The sequence below is a fragment of the Triturus cristatus genome, chromosome 2_2, assembly GCF_964204655.1.
Source record: "Triturus cristatus chromosome 2_2, aTriCri1.1, whole genome shotgun sequence".
In the NCBI taxonomy this organism is placed as follows: Eukaryota; Metazoa; Chordata; class Amphibia; order Caudata; family Salamandridae; genus Triturus; species Triturus cristatus.
The window spans coordinates 97,461,195-97,480,291 of NC_140582.1; positions in this window are offsets into that span (position 1 = coordinate 97,461,195).

Sequence of the window (19,097 nt, forward strand, 5' to 3'; positions counted from 1 at the left end):
AATTTTCTGTTCAAAAAACGATGACCCGACATGTCGAACTTTCGCCAGATGGTCAGAAACGGAAATTTTTTAATATTTAATTTTTTGACTGTAAATGACTATTGCATGTGAAGTATTACTTTTGGAACTTAAATAAGTGTGTTTAGAGTCATTTTAATGCCTGAAATTGGTCGAAATATAAGCTTCTGAGTAGGAGAAAAAGTCTGTAAAGTCTTAATTTTGTTCATTATTGAGGATTTAAAAAATAGTTATTAAACACGAGGCACAATTCACATGACATTTTGAATCAATTTTTCTACAGTTCAAAAAATTAATTTTCTGTTAAAAAACGATGCCCCGTGACCTGTCGAACTCTCTCCAGATGGTCAAAAATTGTAATTTTTTAATGTTCAATTCTTTGTTTGTAAATGAATATTGCATGTGAATTATCACTTTTGGAACTAAAATAAGTGTGTTTAAAGTCATTTTAATGCATGAAATTGGTCGAAATAGAAGCTTCTGAGTAGGAGATAAAGTCTATAAAAAAGGCAATTTTGGTCATATTGAGGCTTTAAACAGTAGTTATTCAACATGAGGCACAATCCAAATGACATTTTAAATCAATTTTTCTACAGTCCAAAAATTCAATTTACTGATGAAAAACGATGACCCGTGACATGTCGAACTTTCTCCAGATGGTCAGAAATGGTAATTTTTTAATGTTCAATTCTTTGTTTGTAAATGAATATTGCATGTGAATTATCACTTTTGGAACTAAAATAAGTGTGTTTAAAGTCATTTTAATGCCTGAAATTGGTCGAAATAGAAGCTTCTGAGTAGGAGAAAAAGTCTGCAAATTGGCAATTTTGGTCACAATGAGGATTTAAAAAGTAGTTATTAAACATGAGGCACAATCCAAATGACATTTTGAATCAATTTTTCTACAGTCCAAAAAATCAATTTTCTGATGAAAAACGATGACCCGTGACATGTCGAACTTTCTCCAGATGGTCAGAAATGGTAATTTTTTAATGCTTAATTTTTTGACTGTAAATGACTATTGCAAGGGAATTATCACTTTTGGAACTAAAATAAGTGTGTTTAGAGTCATTTTAATGCCTGAAATTGGTCGAAATAGAAGCTTCTGAGTAGGATAAAAAGTCTGTAAATTGGCAATTTTGGTCACATTGAGGATTTAAAAAGTAGTTATTAAACATGAGGCACAATCCAAATGACATTTGAAATACATTTTTCTATAGTCCAAAAAATCAATTTCTCTGATGAAAAACGATGACCCGTGACCTGTCGAACTTTCACCAGATGGTCAGAAATGGAAATTTTTTTATATTTAAGTTTTTTGACTGTAAATGACTATTGCATGTGAATTAGAACTCTTGGAACTGAAATAAGTGTGTTTAGAGTCATTTTAATGCCTGAAATTGGTCGAAATAGAAGCTTCTGAGTAGGAGAAAAAGTCTATAAAAATCGCAATTTTGGTCACATTGAGGCTTTAAACAATAGTTATTCAACATGAGGCAAAATCCACATGACATTTTGAATCAATTTTTCGACAGTCCAAAAAATCAATTTTCTGTTCAAAAAACGATGACCCGTGACATGTCGAACTTTCGCCAGATGGTCAGAAACGGAAATTTTTTAATATTTAATTTTTTGACTGTAAATGACTATTGCATGTGAAGTATCACTTTTGGAACTGAAATAAGTGTGTTTAGAGTCATTTTAATGCCTGAAATTGGTCGAAATAGAAGCTTCTGAGTAGGAGAAAAAGTCTGTAAAAATGGCAATTTTGTTCACATTGAGGCTTTAAAAAGTAGTTATTCAACATGAGGCACAATCCACATGATATTTCGGATCAATTTTTCTACAGTCCAAAAAATCAATTTTCTGATGAAAAACGATGACCCGTGACCTGTCGAATTCTCGCCAGATGGTCAGAAATGGAAATGTTTTAATGTTTAATTTTTTGACTGTAAATGACTATTGCATGTGAATTAGAACTCTTGGAACTGAAATACGTGTGTTTAGAGTCATTTTAATGCCTGAAATTGGTCGAAATAGAAGCTTCTGAGTAGGAGATAAAGTCTATAAAAAAGGCACTTTTGGTCATATTGAGGCTTTAAACAGTAGTTATTCAACATGAGGCACAATCCAAATGACATTTTAAAACAATTTTTCTACAGTCCAAAAAATCAATTTTCTGATGAAAAACGATGACCCGTGACATGTCGAACTTTCTCCAGATGGTCAGAAATGGTAATTTTTTAATGCTTAATTTTTTGACTGTAAATGACTATTGCAAGGGAATTATCACTTTTGGAACTAAAATAAGTGTGTTTAGAGTCATTTTAATGCCTGAAATTCGTCGAAATAGAAGCTTCTGAGTAGGATAAAAAGTCTGTAAATTGGCAATTTTGGTCACATTGAGGATTTAAAAAGTAGTTATTAAACATGAGGCACAATCCAAATGACATTTGAAATACATTTTTCTATAGTCCAAAAAATCAATTTCTCTGATGAAAAACGATGACCCGTGACCTGTTGAACTTTCACCAGATGGTCAGAAATGGAAATTTTTTTATATTTAAGTTTTTTGACTGTAAATGACTATTGCATGTGAATTAGAACTCTTGGAACTGAAATAAGTGTGTTTAGAGTCATTTTAATGCCTGAAATTGGTCGAAATAGAAGCTTCTGAGTAGGAGAAAAAGTCTATAAAAATCGCAATTTTGGTCACATTGAGGCTTTAAACAATAGTTATTCAACATGAGGCACAATCCACATGACATTTTGAATCAATTTTTCGACAGTCCAAAATTCAATTTTCTGTTCAAAAAACGATGACCCGTGACATGTCGAACTTTCGCCAGATGGTCAGAAACGGAAATTTTTTAATATTTAATTTTTTGACTGTAAATGACTATTGCATGTGAAGTATCACTTTTGGAACTGAAATAAGTGTGTTTAGAGTCATTTTAATGCCTGAAATTGGTCGAAATAGAAGCTTCTGAGTAGGAGAAAAAGTCTATAAAAATGGCAATTTTGGTCACATTGAGGCTTTAAACAGTAGTTATTCAACATGAGGCACTATCCAAATGACATTTTAAATCAATTTTTCTACAGTCCAAAAAATCAATTTTCGGATGAAAAACGATGACCCGTGACCTGTCGAACTTTCGCCAGATGGTCAGAAACGGAAATTTTTTAATATTTAATTTTTTGACTGTAAATGACTATTGCATGTGAAGTATCACTTTTGGAACTGAAATAAGTGTGTTTAGAGTCATTTTAATGCCTGAAATTGGTTGAAATAGAAGCTTTTGAGTAGGAGAAAAAGTCTGTAAATTGTCAATTTTGGTCACATCGACGATTTAAAAAGTAGTTATTCAACATGAGGCACAATCCACATGACATTTTGAATCAATTTTTCGACAGTCCAAAAAATCAATTTTCTGTTAAAAAAACGATGACCCGTGACATGTCGAACTTTCGCCAGATGGTCAGAAACGGAAATTTTTTAATATTTAATTTTTTGACTGTAAATGACTATTGCATGTGAAGTATTACTTTTGGAACTTAAATAAGTGTGTTTAGAGTCATTTTAATGCCTGAAATTGGTCGAAATATATGCTTCTGAGTAGGAGAAAAAGTCTGTAAATTCTTAATTTTGTTCATTATTGAGGATTTAAAAAATAGTTATTAAACATGAGGCACAATTCACATGACATTTTGAATCAATTTTTCTACAGTTCAAAAAATTAATTTTCTGTTAAAAAACGATGACCCGTGACCTGTCGAACTTTCTCCAGATGGTCAGAAATTGTAATTTTTTAATGTTCAATTCTTTGTTTGTAAATGAATATTGCATGTGAATTATCACTTTTGGAACTAAAATAAGTGTGTTTAAAGTCATTTTAATGCCTGAAATTGGTTGAAATAGAAGCTTCTGAGTAGGAGAAAAAGTCTGCAAATTGGCAATTTTGGTCACAATGAGGATTTAAAAAGTAGTTATTAAACATGAGGCACAATCCAAATGACATTTTGAATCAATTTTTCTACAGTCCAAAAAATCAATTTTTTGATGAAAAACGATGACCCGTGACCTGTCGAACTTTCTCCAGATGGTCAGAAATTGTAATTTTTTAATGTTTAATTTTTAGACTGTAAATGACTATTGCATGTGAATGATCACTTTTGGAACTGAAATAAGTGTGTTTAGAGTCATTTTAATGCCTGAAATTGGTGGAAATAGAAGCTTCTGAGTAGGAGAAAAAGTCTGTAAAAATGGCAATTTTGTTCACATTGAGGCTTTAAAAAGTAGTTATTCAACATGAGGCACAATCCACATGATATTTCGGATCAATTTTTCTACAGTCCAAAAAATCAATTTTCTGATGAAAAACGATGACCCGTGACCTGTCGAACTCTCGCCAGATGGTCAGAAGTGGAAATTTTTTAATGTTTAATTTTTTGACTGTAAATGACTATTGCATGTGAATTAGAACTCTTGGAACTGAAATACGTGTGTTTAGAGTCATTTTAGTGCCTGAAATTGGTCGAAATAGAAGCTTCTGAGTAGGAGATAAAGTCTATAAAAAAAGGCAATTTTGGTCATATTGAGGCTTTAAACAGTAGTTATTAAACATGAGGCACAATCCAAATGACATTTTGAATCAATTTTTCTACAGTCCAAAAAATCAATTTTTTGATGAAAAACAATGACCCGTGACCTGTCGAACTTTCTCCAGATGGTCAGAAATTGTAATTTTTTTATGTTTAATTTTTAGACTGTAAATGACTATTGCATGTGAATTATCACTTTTGGAACTAAAATAGGTGTGTTTAGAGTCATTTTAATGCCTGAAATTGGTCGAAATAGAAGCTTCTGAGTAGGATAAAAAGTCTGTAAATTGGCAATTTTGGTCACATTGAGGAGTTAAAAAGTAGTTATTAAACATGAGGCACAATCCACATGACATGTTGAATCAATTTTTCGACAGTCCAAAAAATCAATTTTCTGTTAAAAAAACGATGACCCGTGACATGTCGAACTTTCGCCAGATGGTCAGAAACGGAAATTTTTTAATATTTAATTCTTTGACTGTAAATGACTATTGCATGTGAAGTATTACTTTTGGAACTTAAATAAGTGTGTTTAGAGTCATTTTAATGCCTGAAATTGGTCGAAATATAAGCTTCTGAGTAGGAGAAAAAGTCTGTAAATTCGTAATTCTGTTCATTATTGAGGATTTAAAAAATAGTTATTAAACACGAGGCACAATTCACATGACATTTTGAATCAATTTTTCTACAGTTCAAAAAAGTAATTTTCTGTTCAAAAACGATGACCTGTGACCTGTCGAACTCTCACCAGATGGTCAGAAATTGTAATTTTTTAATGTTCAATTCTTTGTTTGTAAATGAATATTGCATGTGAATTATCACTTTTGGAACTAAAATAAGTGTGTTTAAAGTCATTTTAATGCATGAAATTGGTCGAAATAGAAGCTTCTGAGTAGGAGAAAAAGTCTGCAAATTGGCAATTTTGGTCACAATGAGGATTTAAAAAGTAGTTATTAAACATGAGGCACAATCCAAATGACATTTTGAATCAATTTTTCTACAGTCCAAAAAATCAATTTTTTGATGAAAAACGATGACCCGTGACCTGTCGAACTTTCTCCAGATGGTCAGAAATTGTAATTTTTTAATGTTTAATTTTTAGACTGTAAATGACTATTGCATGTGAATTATCACTTTTGGAACTGAAATAAGTGTGTTTAGAGTCATTTTAATGCCTGAAATTGGTCGAAATAGAAGCTTCTGAGTAGGAGATAAAGTCTATAAAAAAGGCAATATTGGTCATATTGAGGCTTTAAACAGTAGTTATTCAACATGAGGCACAATCCAAATGACATTTTAAATCAATTTTTCTACAGTCCAAAAAAACAATTTTCTGATGAAAAACGATGACCCGTGACGTCGAACTTTCTCCAGATGGTCAGAAATGGTAATTTTTTAATGCTTAATTTTTTGACTGTAAATGTCTATTGCATGTGAATTATCACTTTTGGAACTAAAATAAGTGTGTTTAGAGTCATTTTAATGCCTGAAATTGGTCGAAATAGAAGCTTCTGAGTAGGATAAAAAGTCTGTAAATTGGCAATTTTGGTCACATTGAGGATTTAAAAAGTAGTTATTAAACATGAGGCACAATCCAAATGACATTTGAAATACATTTTTCTATAGTCCAAAAAATCAATTTCTCTGATGAAAAATGATGACCCGTGACCTGTCGAACTTTCACCAGATGGTCAGAAATGGAATTTTTTTTATATTTAAGTTTTTTGACTGTAAATGACTATTGCATGCGAATTAGAACTCTTGGAACTGAAATAAGTGTGTTTAGAGTCATTTTAATGCCTGAAATTGGTCGAAATAGAAGCTTCTGAGTAGGAGAAAAAGTCTATAAAAATGGCAATTTTGGTCACATTGAGGCTTTAAACAGTAGTCATTCAACATGAGGCACAATCCACATGATATTTTGGATCAATTTTTCTACAGTCCAAAAAATCAATTTTCTGATGAAAAACGATGACCCGTGACCTGTCGAACTCTCGCCAGATGGTCAGAAATGGTAATTTTTTAATGTTTACTTTTTTGACTGTAAATGACTATTGCATGTGAATTATCACTTTTGGAACTAAAATAAGTGTGTTTAGAGTCATTTTAATGCCTGAAATTGGTCGAAATAGAAGCTTCTGAGTAGGATAAAAAGTCTGTAAATTGGCAATTTTGGTCACATTGAGGAGTTAAAAAGTAGTTATTAAACATGAGGCACAATCCAAATGACATTTGAAATACATTTTTCTATAGTCCAAAAAATCAATTTCTCTGATGAAAAACGATGACCCGTGACCTGTCGAACTTTCACCAGATGGTCAGAAATGGAAATTTTTTTATATTTAATTTTTTGACTGTAAATGACTATTGCATGTGAATTAGAACTCTTGGAACTGAAATAAGTGTGTTTAGAGTCATTTTAATGCCTGAAATTGGTCGAAATAGAAGCTTCTGAGTAGGAGAAAAAGTCTATAAAAATGGCAATTTTGGTCACATTGAGGCTTTAAACAGTAGTTATTCAACATGAGGCACTATCCAAATGACATTATGAATCAATTTTTCGACAGTCCAAAGAATCAATTTTCTGTTCAAAAAACGATGACCCGACATGTCGAACTTTCGCCAGATGGTCAGAAACGGAAATTTTTTAATATTTAATTTTTTGACTGTAAATGACTATTGCATGTGAAGTATTACTTTTGGAACTTAAATAAGTGTGTTTAGAGTCATTTTAATGCCTGAAATTGGTCGAAATATAAGCTTCTGAGTAGGAGAAAAAGTCTGTAAAGTCTTAATTTTGTTCATTATTGAGGATTTAAAAAATAGTTATTAAACACGAGGCACAATTCACATGACATTTTGAATCAATTTTTCTACAGTTCAAAAAATTAATTTTCTGTTAAAAAACGATGCCCCGTGACCTGTCGAACTCTCTCCAGATGGTCAAAAATTGTAATTTTTTAATGTTCAATTCTTTGTTTGTAAATGAATATTGCATGTGAATTATCACTTTTGGAACTAAAATAAGTGTGTTTAAAGTCATTTTAATGCATGAAATTGGTCGAAATAGAAGCTTCTGAGTAGGAGATAAAGTCTATAAAAAAGGCAATTTTGGTCATATTGAGGCTTTAAACAGTAGTTATTCAACATGAGGCACAATCCAAATGACATTTTAAATCAATTTTTCTACAGTCCAAAAATTCAATTTACTGATGAAAAACGATGACCCGTGACATGTCGAACTTTCTCCAGATGGTCAGAAATGGTAATTTTTTAATGTTCAATTCTTTGTTTGTAAATGAATATTGCATGTGAATTATCACTTTTGGAACTAAAATAAGTGTGTTTAAAGTCATTTTAATGCCTGAAATTGGTCGAAATAGAAGCTTCTGAGTAGGAGAAAAAGTCTGCAAATTGGCAATTTTGGTCACAATGAGGATTTAAAAAGTAGTTATTAAACATGAGGCACAATCCAAATGACATTTTGAATCAATTTTTCTACAGTCCAAAAAATCAATTTTCTGATGAAAAACGATGACCCGTGACATGTCGAACTTTCTCCAGATGGTCAGAAATGGTAATTTTTTAATGCTTAATTTTTTGACTGTAAATGACTATTGCAAGGGAATTATCACTTTTGGAACTAAAATAAGTGTGTTTAGAGTCATTTTAATGCCTGAAATTGGTCGAAATAGAAGCTTCTGAGTAGGATAAAAAGTCTGTAAATTGGCAATTTTGGTCACATTGAGGATTTAAAAAGTAGTTATTAAACATGAGGCACAATCCAAATGACATTTGAAATACATTTTTCTATAGTCCAAAAAATCAATTTCTCTGATGAAAAACGATGACCCGTGACCTGTCGAACTTTCACCAGATGGTCAGAAATGGAAATTTTTTTATATTTAAGTTTTTTGACTGTAAATGACTATTGCATGTGAATTAGAACTCTTGGAACTGAAATAAGTGTGTTTAGAGTCATTTTAATGCCTGAAATTGGTCGAAATAGAAGCTTCTGAGTAGGAGAAAAAGTCTATAAAAATCGCAATTTTGGTCACATTGAGGCTTTAAACAATAGTTATTCAACATGAGGCAAAATCCACATGACATTTTGAATCAATTTTTCGACAGTCCAAAAAATCAATTTTCTGTTCAAAAAACGATGACCCGTGACATGTCGAACTTTCGCCAGATGGTCAGAAACGGAAATTTTTTAATATTTAATTTTTTGACTGTAAATGACTATTGCATGTGAAGTATCACTTTTGGAACTGAAATAAGTGTGTTTAGAGTCATTTTAATGCCTGAAATTGGTCGAAATAGAAGCTTCTGAGTAGGAGAAAAAGTCTGTAAAAATGGCAATTTTGTTCACATTGAGGCTTTAAAAAGTAGTTATTCAACATGAGGCACAATCCACATGATATTTCGGATCAATTTTTCTACAGTCCAAAAAATCAATTTTCTGATGAAAAACGATGACCCGTGACCTGTCGAATTCTCGCCAGATGGTCAGAAATGGAAATGTTTTAATGTTTAATTTTTTGACTGTAAATGACTATTGCATGTGAATTAGAACTCTTGGAACTGAAATACGTGTGTTTAGAGTCATTTTAATGCCTGAAATTGGTCGAAATAGAAGCTTCTGAGTAGGAGATAAAGTCTATAAAAAAGGCACTTTTGGTCATATTGAGGCTTTAAACAGTAGTTATTCAACATGAGGCACAATCCAAATGACATTTTAAAACAATTTTTCTACAGTCCAAAAAATCAATTTTCTGATGAAAAACGATGACCCGTGACATGTCGAACTTTCTCCAGATGGTCAGAAATGGTAATTTTTTAATGCTTAATTTTTTGACTGTAAATGACTATTGCAAGGGAATTATCACTTTTGGAACTAAAATAAGTGTGTTTAGAGTCATTTTAATGCCTGAAATTCGTCGAAATAGAAGCTTCTGAGTAGGATAAAAAGTCTGTAAATTGGCAATTTTGGTCACATTGAGGATTTAAAAAGTAGTTATTAAACATGAGGCACAATCCAAATGACATTTGAAATACATTTTTCTATAGTCCAAAAAATCAATTTCTCTGATGAAAAACGATGACCCGTGACCTGTTGAACTTTCACCAGATGGTCAGAAATGGAAATTTTTTTATATTTAAGTTTTTTGACTGTAAATGACTATTGCATGTGAATTAGAACTCTTGGAACTGAAATAAGTGTGTTTAGAGTCATTTTAATGCCTGAAATTGGTCGAAATAGAAGCTTCTGAGTAGGAGAAAAAGTCTATAAAAATCGCAATTTTGGTCACATTGAGGCTTTAAACAATAGTTATTCAACATGAGGCACAATCCACATGACATTTTGAATCAATTTTTCGACAGTCCAAAATTCAATTTTCTGTTCAAAAAACGATGACCCGTGACATGTCGAACTTTCGCCAGATGGTCAGAAACGGAAATTTTTTAATATTTAATTTTTTGACTGTAAATGACTATTGCATGTGAAGTATCACTTTTGGAACTGAAATAAGTGTGTTTAGAGTCATTTTAATGCCTGAAATTGGTCGAAATAGAAGCTTCTGAGTAGGAGAAAAAGTCTATAAAAATGGCAATTTTGGTCACATTGAGGCTTTAAACAGTAGTTATTCAACATGAGGCACTATCCAAATGACATTTTAAATCAATTTTTCTACAGTCCAAAAAATCAATTTTCGGATGAAAAACGATGACCCGTGACCTGTCGAACTTTCGCCAGATGGTCAGAAACGGAAATTTTTTAATATTTAATTTTTTGACTGTAAATGACTATTGCATGTGAAGTATCACTTTTGGAACTGAAATAAGTGTGTTTAGAGTCATTTTAATGCCTGAAATTGGTTGAAATAGAAGCTTTTGAGTAGGAGAAAAAGTCTGTAAATTGTCAATTTTGGTCACATCGACGATTTAAAAAGTAGTTATTCAACATGAGGCACAATCCACATGACATTTTGAATCAATTTTTCGACAGTCCAAAAAATCAATTTTCTGTTAAAAAAACGATGACCCGTGACATGTCGAACTTTCGCCAGATGGTCAGAAACGGAAATTTTTTAATATTTAATTTTTTGACTGTAAATGACTATTGCATGTGAAGTATTACTTTTGGAACTTAAATAAGTGTGTTTAGAGTCATTTTAATGCCTGAAATTGGTCGAAATATATGCTTCTGAGTAGGAGAAAAAGTCTGTAAATTCTTAATTTTGTTCATTATTGAGGATTTAAAAAATAGTTATTAAACATGAGGCACAATTCACATGACATTTTGAATCAATTTTTCTACAGTTCAAAAAATTAATTTTCTGTTAAAAAACGATGACCCGTGACCTGTCGAACTTTCTCCAGATGGTCAGAAATTGTAATTTTTTAATGTTCAATTCTTTGTTTGTAAATGAATATTGCATGTGAATTATCACTTTTGGAACTAAAATAAGTGTGTTTAAAGTCATTTTAATGCCTGAAATTGGTTGAAATAGAAGCTTCTGAGTAGGAGAAAAAGTCTGCAAATTGGCAATTTTGGTCACAATGAGGATTTAAAAAGTAGTTATTAAACATGAGGCACAATCCAAATGACATTTTGAATCAATTTTTCTACAGTCCAAAAAATCAATTTTTTGATGAAAAACGATGACCCGTGACCTGTCGAACTTTCTCCAGATGGTCAGAAATTGTAATTTTTTAATGTTTAATTTTTAGACTGTAAATGACTATTGCATGTGAATGATCACTTTTGGAACTGAAATAAGTGTGTTTAGAGTCATTTTAATGCCTGAAATTGGTGGAAATAGAAGCTTCTGAGTAGGAGAAAAAGTCTGTAAAAATGGCAATTTTGTTCACATTGAGGCTTTAAAAAGTAGTTATTCAACATGAGGCACAATCCACATGATATTTCGGATCAATTTTTCTACAGTCCAAAAAATCAATTTTCTGATGAAAAACGATGACCCGTGACCTGTCGAACTCTCGCCAGATGGTCAGAAATGGAAATTTTTTAATGTTTAATTTTTTGACTGTAAATGACTATTGCATGTGAATTAGAACTCTTGGAACTGAAATACGTGTGTTTAGAGTCATTTTAGTGCCTGAAATTGGTCGAAATAGAAGCTTCTGAGTAGGAGATAAAGTCTATAAAAAAAGGCAATTTTGGTCATATTGAGGCTTTAAACAGTAGTTATTAAACATGAGGCACAATCCAAATGACATTTTGAATCAATTTTTCTACAGTCCAAAAAATCAATTTTTTGATGAAAAACAATGACCCGTGACCTGTCGAACTTTCTCCAGATGGTCAGAAATTGTAATTTTTTAATGTTTAATTTTTAGACTGTAAATGACTATTGCATGTGAATTATCACTTTTGGAACTAAAATAAGTGTGTTTAGAGTCATTTTAATGCCTGAAATTGGTCGAAATAGAAGCTTCTGAGTAGGATAAAAAGTCTGTAAATTGGCAATTTTGGTCACATTGAGGAGTTAAAAAGTAGTTATTAAACATGAGGCACAATCCACATGACATTTTGAATCAATTTTTCGACAGTCCAAAAAATCAATTTTCTGTTCAAAAAACGATGACCCGTGACATGTCGAACTTTCGCCAGATGGTCAGAAACGGAAATTTTTTAATATTTAATTCTTTGACTGTAAATGACTATTGCATGTGAAGTATTACTTTTGGAACTTAAATAAGTGTGTTTAGAGTCATTTTAATGCCTGAAATTGGTCGAAATATAAGCTTCTGAGTAGGAGAAAAAGTGTGTAAATTCTTAATTTTGTTCATTATTGAGGATTTAAAAAATAGTTATTAAACACGAGGCACAATTCACATGACATTTTGAATCAATTTTTCTACAGTTCAAAAAAGTAATTTTCTGTTCAAAAACGATGACCCGTGACCTGTCGAATTCTCGCCAGATGGTCAGAAATGGAAATTTTTTAATGTTTAATTTTTTGACTGTAAATGACTATTGCATGTGAATTAGAACTCTTGGAACTGAAATACGTGTGTTTAGAGTCATTTTAGTGCCTGAAATTGGTCGAAATAGAAGCTTCTGAGTAGGAGATAAAGTCTATAAAAAAAGGCAATTTTGGTCATATTGAGGCTTTAAACAGTAGTTATTAAACATGAGGCACAATCCAAATGACATTTTGAATCAATTTTTCTACAGTCCAAAAAATCAATTTTTTGATGAAAAACAATGACCCGTGACCTGTCGAACTTTCTCCAGATGGTCAGAAATTGTAATTTTTTAATGTTTAATTTTTAGACTGTAAATGACTATTGCATGTGAATTATCACTTTTGGAACTAAAATAAGTGTGTTTAGAGTCATTTTAATGCCTGAAATTGGTCGAAATAGAAGCTTCTGAGTAGGATAAAAAGTCTGTAAATTGGCAATTTTGGTCACATTGAGGAGTTAAAAAGTAGTTATTAAACATGAGGCACAATCCACATGACATCTTGAATCAATTTTTCGACAGTCCAAAAAATCAATTTTCTGTTCAAAAAACGATGACCCGTGACATGTCGAACTTTCGCCAGATGGTCAGAAACGGAAATTTTTTAATATTTAATTCTTTGACTGTAAATGACTATTGCATGTGAAGTATTACTTTTGGAACTTAAATAAGTGTGTTTAGAGTCATTTTAATGCCTGAAATTGGTCGAAATATAAGCTTCTGAGTAGGAGAAAAAGTGTGTAAATTCTTAATTTTGTTCATTATTGAGGATTTAAAAAATAGTTATTAAACACGAGGCACAATTCACATGACATTTTGAATCAATTTTTCTACAGTTCAAAAAAGTAATTTTCTGTTCAAAAACGATGACCTGTGACCTGTCGAACTCTCACCAGATGGTCAGAAATTGTAATTTTTTAATGTTCAATTCTTTGTTTGTAAATGAGTATTGCATGTGAATTATCACTTTTGGAACTAAAATAAGTGTGTTTAAAGTCATTTTAATGCATGAAATTGGTCGAAATAGAAGCTTCTGAGTAGGAGAAAAAGTCTGCAAATTGGCAATTTTTGTCACAATGAGGATTTAAAAAGTAGTTATTAAACATGAGGCACAATCCAAATGACATTTTGAATCAATTTTTCTCCAGTCCAAAAAATCAATTTTTTGATGAAAAACGATGACCCGTGACCTGTCGAACTTTCTCCAGATGGTCAGAAATTGTAATTTTTTAATGTTTAATTTTTAGACTGTAAATGACTATTGCATGTGAATTATCACTTTTGGAACTGAAATAAGTGTGTTTAGAGTCATTTTAATGCCTGAAATTGGTCGAAATAGAAGCTTCTGAGTAGGAGAAAAAGTCTGTAAAAATGGCAATTTTGTTCACATTGAGGCTTTAAAAAGTAGTTAATTAACATGAGGCACAATCCACATGATATTTCGGATCAATTTTTCTACAGTCCAAAAAATCAATTTTCTGATGAAAAACGATGACCCGTGACCTGTCGAATTCTCGCCAGATGGTCAGAAATGGAAATTTTTTAATGTTTAATTTTTTGACTGTAAATGACTATTGCATGTGAATTAGAACTCTTGGAACTGAAATACGTGTGTTTAGAGTCATTTTAATGCCTGAAATTGGTCGAAATAGAAGCTTCTGAGTAGGAGATAAAGTCTATAAAAAAGGCAATTTTGGTCATATTGAGGCTTTAAACAGTAGTTATTCAACATGAGGCACAATCCAAATGACATTTTAAATCAATTTTTCTACAGTCCAAAAATTCAATTTACTGATGAAAAACGATGACCCGTGACATGTCGAACTTTCTCCAGATGGTCAGAAATGGTAATTTTTTAATGTTCAATTCTTTGTTTGTAAATGAATATTGCATGTGAATTATCACTTTTGGAACTAAAATAAGTGTGTTTAAAGTCATTTTAATGCCTGAAATTGGTCGAAATAGAAGCTTCTGAGTAGGAGAAAAAGTCTGCAAATTGGCAATTTTGGTCACAATGAGGATTTAAAAAGTAGTTATTAAACATGAGGCACAATCCAAATGACATTTTGAATCAATTTTTCTACAGTCCAAAAAATCAATTTTTTGATGAAAAATGATGACCCGTGACCTGTCGAACTTTCTCCAGATGGTCAGAAATTGTAATTTTTTAATGTTTAATTTTTAGACTGTAAATGACTATTGCATGTGAATTATCACTTTTGGAACTGAAATAAGTGTGTTTAGAGTCATTTTAATGCCTGAAATTGGTCGAAATAGAAGCTTCTGAGTAGGAGAAAAAGTCTGTAAAAATGGCAATTTTGTTCACATTGAGGCTTTAAAAAGTAGTTATTCAACATGAGGCACAATCCACATGATATTTCGGATCAATTTTTCTACAGTCCAAAAAATCAATTTTCTGATGAAAAACGATGACCCGTGACCTGTCCAATTCTCGCCAGATGGTCAGAAATGGAAATTTTTTAATGTTTAATTTTTTGACTGTAAATGACTATTGCATGTGAATTAGAACTCTTGGAACTGAAATACGTGTGTTTAGAGTCATTTTAATGCCTGAAATTGGTCGAAATAGAAGCTTCTGAGTAGGAGATAAAGTCTATAAAAAAGGCAATTTTGGTCACATTGAGGATTTAAAAAGTAGTTATTAAACATGAGGCACAATCCAAATGACATTTGAAATACATTTTTCTATAGTCCAAAAAATCAATTTCTCTGATGAAAAATGATGACCCGTGACCTGTCGAACTTTCACCAGATGGTCAGAAATGGAAATTTTTTTATATTTAAGTTTTTTGACTGTAAATGACTATTGCATGTGAATTAGAACTCTTGGAACTGAAATAAGTGTGTTTAGAGTCATTTTAATGCCTGAAATTGGTCGAAATAGAAGCTTCTGAGTAGGAGAAAAAGTCTATAAAAATGGCAATTTTGGTCACATTGAGGCTTTAAACAGTAGTCATTCAACATGAGGCACAATCCACATGACATTTTGAATCAATTTTTCGACAGTCCAAAAAATCAATTTTCTGTTCAAAAAACGATGACCCGTGACATGTCGAACTTTCGCCAGATGGTAAGAAACGGAAATTTTTTTATATTTAATTTTTTGACTGTAAATGACTATTGCATGTGAATTAGAACTCTTGGAACTGAAATAAGTGTGTTTTGAGTCATTTTAATGCCTGAAATTGGTCGAAATAGAAGATTCTGAGTAGGAGAAAAAGTCTGTAAAATGGCAATTTTGTTCACGTTGAGGCTTTAAAAAGTAGTTATTCAAAATGAGGCACAATCCACATGATATTTTGGATCAATTTTTCTACAGTCCAAAAAATCAATTTTCTGATGAAAAACGATGACCCGTGACCTGTCGAACTCTCGCCAGATGGTCAGAAATGGTAATTTTTTAATGTTTAATTTTTTGACTGTAAATGACTATTGCATGTGAATTATCACTTTTGGAACTAAAATAAGTGTGTTTAGAGTCATTTTAATGCCTGAAATTGGTCGAAATAGAAGCTTCTGAGTAGGATAAAAAGTCTGTAAATTGGCAATTTTGGTCACATTGAGGAGTTAAAAAGTAGTTATTAAACATGAGGCACAATCCAAATGACATTTGAAATACATTTTTCTATAGTCCAAAAAATCAATTTCTCTGATGAAAAACGATGACCCGTGACCTGTCGAACTTTCACCAGATGGTCAGAAATGGAAATTTTTTTATATTTAATTTTTTGACTGTAAATGACTATTGCATGTGAATTATCACTTTTGGAACTGAAATAAGTGTGTTTAGAGTCATTTTAATGCCTGAAATTGGTCGAAATAGAAGCTTCTGAGTAGGAGAAAAAGTCTATAAAAATGGCAATTTTGTTCACATTGAGGCTTTAAACAGTAGTTATTCAACATGAGGCACAATCCACATGATATTTTGGATCAATTTTTCTACAGTCCAAAAAATCAATTTTCTGATGAAAAACGATGACCCGTGACCTGTCGAATTCTCGCCAGATGGTCAGAAATGGAAATTTTTTAATGTTTAATTTTTTGACTGTAAATGACTATTGCATGTGAATTAGAACTCTTGGAACTGAAATACGTGTGTTTAGAGTCATTTTAGTGCCTGAAATTGGTCGAAATAGAAGCTTCTGAGTAGGAGATAAAGTCTATAAAAAAAGGCAATTTTGGTCATATTGAGGCTTTAAACAGTAGTTATTAAACATGAGGCACAATCCAAATGACATTTTGAATCAATTTTTCTACAGTCCAAAAAATCAATTTTTTGATGAAAAACAATGACCCGTGACCTGTCGAACTTTCTCCAGATGGTCAGAAATTGTAATTTTTTAATGTTTAATTTTTAGACTGTAAATGACTATTGCATGTGAATTATCACTTTTGGAACTAAAATAAGTGTGTTTAGAGTCATTTTAATGCCTGAAATTGGTCGAAATAGAAGCTTCTGAGTAGGATAAAAAGTCTGTAAATTGGCAATTTTGGTCACATTGAGGAGTTAAAAAGTAGTTATTAAACATGAGGCACAATCCACATGACATTTTGAATCAATTTTTCGACAGTCCAAAAAATCAATTTTCTGTTCAAAAAAACGATGACCCGTGACATGTCGAACTTTCGCCAGATGGTCAGAAACGGAAATTTTTTAATATTTAATTCTGTGACTGTAAATGACTATTGCATGTGAAGTATTACTTTTGGAACTTAAATAAGTGTGTTTAGAGTCATTTTAATGCCTGAAATTGGTCGAAATATAAGCTTCTGAGTAGGAGAAAAAGTCTGTAAATTCTTAATTTTGTTCATTATTGAGGATTTAAAAAATAGTTATTAAACACGAGGCACAATTCACATGACATTTTGAATCAATTTTTCTACAGTTCAAAAAAGTAATTTTCTGTTCAAAAACGATGACCTGTGACCTGTCGAACTCTCACCAGATGGTCAGAAATTGTAATTTTTTAATGTTCAATTCTTTGTTTGTAAATGAATATTGCATGTGAATTATCACTTTTGGAACTGAAATAAGTGTGTTTAAAGTCATTTTAATGCATGAAATTGGTCGAAATAGAAGCTTCTGAGTAGGAGAAAAAGTCTGCAAATTGGCAATTTTGGTCACAATGAGGATTTAAAAAGTAGTTATTAAACATGAGGCACAATCCAAATGACATTTTGAATCAATTTTTCTACAGTCCAAAAAATCAATTTTTTGATGAAAAACGATGACCCGTGACCTGTCGAATTTTCTCCAGATGGTCAGAAATTGTAATTTTTTAATGTTTAATTTTTAGACTGTAAATGACTATTGCATGTGAATTAGAACTCTTGGAACTGAAATACGTGTGTTTAGAGTCATTTTAATGCCTGAAATTGGTCGAAATAGAAGCTTCTGAGTAGGAGATAAAGTCTATAAAAAAGGCAATTTTGGTCATATTGAGGCTTTAAACAGTAGTTATTCAACATGAGGCACAATCCAAATGACATTTTAAATCAATTTTTCTACAGTCCAAAAATTCAATTTACTGATGAAAAACGATGACCCGTGACATGTCGAACTTTCTCCAGATGGTCAGAAATGGTAATTTTTTAATGCTTAATTTTTTGACTGTAAATGACTATTGCATGTGAATTATCACTTTTGGAACTAAAATAAGTGTGTTTAGAGTCATTTTAATGCCTGAAATTGGTCGAAATAGAAGCTTCTGAGTAGGATAAAAAGTCTGTAAATTGGCAATTTTGGTCACATTGAGGATTTAAAAAGTAGTTATTAAACATGAGGCACAATCCAAATGACATTTGAAATACATTTTTCTATAGTCCAAAAAATCAATTTCTCTGATGAAAAATGATGACCCGTGACCTGTCGAACTTTCACCAGATGGTCAGAAATGGAAATTTTTTTATATTTAAGTTTTTTGACTGTAAATGACTATTGCATGTGAATTAGAACTCTTGGAACTGAAATAAGTGTGTTTAGAGTCATTTTAATGCCTGAAATTGGTCGAAATAGAAGCTTCTGAGTAGGAGAAAAAGTCTATAAAAATGGCAATTTTGGTCACATTGAGGCTTTAAACAGTAGTCATTCAACATGAGGCACAATCCACATGACATTTTGAATCAATTTTTCGACAGTCCAAAAAATCAATTTTCTGTTCAAAAAACGATGACCCGTGACATGTCGAACTTTCGCCAGATGGTAAGAAACGGAAATTTTTTTATATTTAATTTTTTGACTGTAAATGACTATTGCATGTGAATTAGAACTCTTGGAACTGAAATAAGTGTGTTTTGAGTCATTTTAATGCCTGAAATTGGTCGAAATAGAAGATTCTGAGTAGGAGAAAAAGTCTGTAAAATGGCAATTTTGTTCACGTTGAGGCTTTAAAAAGTAGTTATTCAAAATGAGGCACAATCCACATGATATTTTGGATCAATTTTTCTACAGTCCAAAAAATCA